Source organism: Danio rerio, chromosome 22, assembly GCF_049306965.1.
Source record: "Danio rerio strain Tuebingen ecotype United States chromosome 22, GRCz12tu, whole genome shotgun sequence".
In the NCBI taxonomy this organism is placed as follows: domain Eukaryota; kingdom Metazoa; phylum Chordata; class Actinopteri; order Cypriniformes; family Danionidae; genus Danio; species Danio rerio.
Genome location: NC_133197.1, coordinates 39,399,435 through 39,405,000, shown reverse-complemented (window position 1 = coordinate 39,405,000; position 5,566 = coordinate 39,399,435). Strand labels below are relative to the sequence as shown.

At 38.4% G+C, this 5,566-nt stretch overlaps 1 long non-coding RNA gene across 11 annotated transcripts in view; it reads left to right on the top strand.

Annotated features, from left to right (window-relative positions):
• Positions 1 to 1,180, top strand: part of sox2ot (SOX2 overlapping transcript) — a 258,951-nt gene extending 257,771 nt beyond the window's left edge. For 7 of the 11 annotated variants that reach the window (XR_011008309.2, XR_011008310.2, XR_002456526.3 and 4 more), the window contains one exon: positions 1 to 1,180. This exon is cut by the window's left edge and continues 1,149 nt beyond it. This is a non-coding gene — a long non-coding RNA (SOX2 overlapping transcript). The other 4 variants (XR_012397968.1, XR_002456524.2, XR_002456527.2 and 1 more) reach the window with 1 other exon arrangement.
• Positions 1,181 to 5,566: the final 4,386 nt, after the last annotated feature.

Genomic DNA, 5,566 nt, shown 5'->3' with positions numbered 1-5,566 from the left:
AACTCATTAAATAATGCGTACATTTTATCACGCAGCGTTATTAAAAATAACATTTCTGGAACATTTTTGTAATGTTTTGAAAACATTCTGTATCTCTTGATAAATACTGTGCAAATGTTATCACGCAATGTTATTAATATAATATTTCTAGAACATTCTTGTAACATTTTGAGAACATTCAGCAATTCTTAATAAATAATGTGTAAATTTTATCATGTAACGTTATTAAAATAACATTTCTGGAACATTCTTGTACCATTGAGAACGTTTGAAAACATTTCTTAAATGTTGTGTAAATGTTATCATGCAACGTTATTAAAATAACCTTTCTGGAACATTCTTGTAACATTATGAGAACGTTTGAAAACACTTCTTAAATGTTGTGTAAATGTTATCATGCAACTTTGTTAAAGCATTTCTGGAACATTTTTTAAATGTTTTGAGAACATTCAGTAACGCTCCTCAAATATGTGAATGTTTTCATGCAACGCTATTAATATATTATTTTTGTAACATTCTTGTAATGTTCGACAATGCTCCTTAAACATTGTGTAAATGTTATCATGCAACGTTATTAAAATAACATTTCTGGAAAATTCTTCTAATGTTTCCTGAACGTTCAGTAATGCTGTGTAAATGTTACCTTGCAATGGTAGCGCTCCCTAAACGTTGTGTAAATGTTACCATGCAATGGTAATGCTTCTCATTCATTCATTCATTCATTTTCTTTTCGGCTCAGTCACCACAGCGGAATGAACCACCAACTTATCGAGCATATATTTTACGCTGGGAATGCCCTTCCAGCTGCAATCCATCACTGGGAAACACCTAAGCGCAATCATTTACACTCATACACTACAGACTGTGGATGAAACTGGATCACCTGGAGGAAACCCACGTCAAGACAGGGAGAACATGCAAACACCACACAGAAATGCCAACTGACCCTGCTGGGACTCGAACTAGCAACCTTCTTGCAGTGAGACGATTGTGCTACCCATTGTGCCACCGTGCTGCCTCGGTAACGCTTCTTAAACGTTGTGCAAATGTTATCATGCGATGTATTTAAAATAACATTTCTGGAACATTCTTGGGAATTTTTGACAACAATCGAAAACGCTTATTAAATGTTGTGTAAATGTTATCACGCAACGTTATTAAAATACAATTTCCCAAACATTCTCGTAACATTTTGAGAACGTTTGAAAACCCTTCTTAAATGTTGTGTAATTGTGCCCCACTATGTTATTAAAATAATGTTCCTGGAACATTCTTGTAATGTTTTGAGAACATTTGGTAATGCTTCTTAAATGTTGTGTAAATGTTATCATGCAACATTAATAAAACATTTCTGGAACATTGTTGTAATGTTTTGAGAACATTCAGTGATGCTCCTTAAATGTTATGTAAATGTTATCATGGAACGTTATTAAAATAACATTTCTGAAACATTAGTGCAATGTTTTAAGAACATTCGGTAACGCCCCTTAAATGTTATGTAAATGTTTTCATGCAACATTTCTAACGTAATACAAAAAAAATGTTGACGTCAGATTTATATATATATATATATATATATATATATATATATATATATATATATATATATATATATATATAGTTTAGGAAACATTTCTAAAACCTAAAATTGTTTATTTAACATTCATTCATTTTCTTGTCGGCTTAGTCCCTTTATTAATCCGGGGTCGCCACAGCGGAATGAACCGCCAACTTATCCAGCAAGTTTTTACGCAGCGGATGCCCTTCCAGCCGCAACCCATCTCTGGGAGTTTATTTAACAATTACCAATAAATAATAGTATTGGAAGAGTTTTAATTAAAATGCTGCATCTGCAGTAGGATATTTTACCATCCCACTGATATTAAAACTTTTTTTCAAATGGTTTTTATGATTATGACAGCTGACATAACAAATGAAATACTTGGAGCTAGATGCACCAATGATTAGGTTTTGACGTCACTACACTGATTGATTAATAGAGACTTGTAAATGAGGTGTACTTGCATTGCCGAGCTCCTGGTGCGCCTATAAACTGCTCATTGTGTGGTTTTCTCTGGAGACTCTCGCTGAAGTCAGAGGAATCTTTGTGGTCAGGATATGATCTGGGCTGCGGATCTGCTTGCCTTCTGTCGTGGCCATACAAGCAGCATGAATGGAGGACGTCTGGACTCTGATCCAGTAATCTGAACTCCAAATTTACAACACGAGATCCAGAAACTACCCAAAACAGCAGCAGGGACAAACTATCCACTAGTTGTGACATTTTTAACTAGGACTGCCAATAAAATTTAATTTATAATATTATTATTATTATTATTATATAAACTGGCAGTTAAAATGCTGTATATAACAGTTCTATATTTATAAATACCACTATTATACTGATAATATCTATATTACACTAATATAAAAATTTACTAATAAGATTATACTAAAGACGCGACACGGTGGCTCAGTGGTAAGCACTGACACCTCACAGGAAGAAGGTCCCTGGTTCGAGTCTCAGCTGGGTCAGTTGGAGGCTATTATATAAATATTACTTATTGTTATACAGTGTCATAAAAAAATGCTGCTATATTGATGCACATATCGCACCTCCGGCTGGCTGCATATCCAATCTAGACTTCACCAACCAAAACAGCCAGATCCGTCCCCATGAAACATTTCTATTGTATTAGTTGGAGCTAAACTGTGCAGGACACAGGCCCTCCGGGACCGAGTTTGCCCACTTCTGCTTTAAAGTTTGTAATATTGAGATTGTTAAAAAAAAAACTGATTGACTTCACACTGCCTTTTTAGAGCTTAAACCTTTTGCACAAACCTTTTTGACTTGTTATTCAAAATATTGAAAGGCTATAATGAAGGTCACAATGCACTCTGGCCATATCTAGCGATGTCCTTTTCATGAAATATCCTGGACTGTGTTTGCTTTATATTTCTGTTTGATTTCCCAGTTGGAATCAAAGCCCTAAAAAATAAAAATTAAAAAGTCAAGAGCCAAGTTCACAGATTTTGGAAGCATAAGGATTGACTTCAGCGAGATCAAGCCAAGGCCTGAAAGAGAGTCATGGGAGCGATTCAGCAAACATATGGCCAAATCTCATCCCATTCAGTCCCACAATCCCCAGAGATTACATTCTTGGAACGACAGTAAATATATACAGGGAAAAGTTGTTGCTTTTTTGGTTCCTGTAATGGTTTTCTCCTTTAATTTGATCAGCGGTTTTGGTGCCAAGATCAACAGCAGGTGTAAGGCGGCAAATCTGGCATTCGTTAAAGTCAAAAATATTCGCCCTTTTGTGAATTTTATTTCAAATATTTCCCAAATGATGATTAACAGGGCAAGGAATTTCTCACAGTAATTCCTTCGGCTCATAATTCGAGTATCCGACAAGACAACAAACACAACATAAAGTTTTAATCCTCGTATGCATTGACTCGAACAGCCAAAAAGAGCTGGCCCGACCCTCGAGAGAACTTTTAGATCCATTAGAGAAGAATGCAGACGAGTTCCTGTGATATAAACCATGCGGCGAACAGTGCTCGCCATCCTTCCCTGCCACTCACCCACGCCATCCTTGAGCTCCCATTCATGGAGTCTCTGTAATGAGAGTGGAAATGTCAGCTATGATACACTCGCAGAGAAGAAGAGAAACAGGGCATCATACAAAGGGCTTTTTATGCGGCCTGCCTTGTGTTTGCTCCACACTTGTATTCTAGCCGCTTTGTGACTTGATTAGTGGATCCTTTCACACATTCTCAGATGTGAAAAAGAGCACAATTTGCTTGGGGGGATTATTTTTAGCAAAGCCCCGTCGGCCTGCATTGTTTTGTTGTGCGGTTGAAGTGGTTGTGTTCCCCTGAAATGCGACGGACTGGGCAGGGTGTTGGAACGGTGTCAAACTATTTAGGAAAACAAGACAAGCATGTGCCAAAACCTGTTCGTAAGAAGGCGTATACTCTGTGCGTACCGTGGTATAGTCATGCTACTCTAATGTGTTTCAAAGATTATGCAAAATAAGCTGCAGTCATCGTAGATGTAGTTTGAAAATGTTACTCTTTTTATTGGTGACTACAAATTCCAGCATAACTGATTGCTCCAATTGGGATTGGCGGTGTACACTCAGAAATAAAGGTGCAATTATCTGTCACTGGGGTATTACCTTTTCGAAAGACACACGTTTGTACGGTGTAGGTGGACATTAGTCCCAGCTAGCAAAATTCATGTGGCTCCAATTCGGCCCACACCAGACACTTACATCCGGCCCACATACCACACGGAATGATGGTATTTGGGCGGTCTGCTACTGTTTGCCAGATCTGGGCCACAATTAAGCCATAGCAATATCACATATCCGCCAGAATTCAACCAAATGAACCAGAACTGACCCTATTCTGGGCCACAGTTTGCTTTAATTCTGGCCCAGATCCGGCCCACACCAGACACTTACATCTGGACCACAAACTGAATGGAATGAATGCTCTAGGGTGGTCCGATCCTGTTTGTCAGATCTGGGCCACAAATATGCCAAAACAATACCACATATTAGCCAGAATTCAACTAAATGAACCAGAACTGACCCTATTCTGGGCCACAGTTTGCTTTAATTCTGGCCCAGATCCGGCCCACACCAGACACTTACATCTGGACCACAAACTGAATGGAATGAATGCTCTAGGGTGGTCCGATCCTGTTTGTCAGATCTGGGCCACAAATATGCCAAAACAATACCACATATTAGCCAGAATTCAACTAAATGAACCAGAACTGACCCTATTCTGGGCCACAGTTTGCTTTAATTCTGGCCCAGATCCGGCCCACACCAGACACTTACATCTGGACCACATACTGAATAATATGATGGCTATAGGGCGGTCTGCTCGTGTTTGTCAGATCTGGGCCACAAATATGCCAAAACAATACTACATATTAGCCAGAATTCCACCAAATGAACCAGAACTGACCCTATTCTGGGCCACAGTTTGCTTTAATTCTGGCCCAGATCCGGCCCACACCAGACACTTACATCTGGACCACAAACTTAATGAAATGATGGCTATAGGGCTGTCCGATCCTGTTTGTCAGATCTGGGCCACAAATATGCCAAAACAATACTACATATTAGCCAGAATTCAACCAAATGAACCGGAACTGACCCTATTCTGGGCCACAGTTTGCTTTTATTCTGGCCCAGATTTGGCCTATTACTTATAATAATGGATTAAACCTTGGTAAACATCAGTGAACTGTATTATTTCATAACAGGTTGTGCCTCGCTTCATTTTGTTTGCTGTAATGAACAAACTTTCAAGCAAAGTTCTTAAAAGTTATAGCAGCCCAAAAGATTTATATTATATAATATATATTATATTGAGAGGTTCAGGGCCCAACTAAAGCAAACACTTTTCTCCATGATGGTGACTTTAGTCTATGTGGTCCACATATTTTTTAAGATTAACTGGGCTACTTGCCATATCTCCTCTGGGCTGCTTAAGGCTCACAGCCACATTAGACTAAGCTTACCGTGCCAAATATTCACCAAAA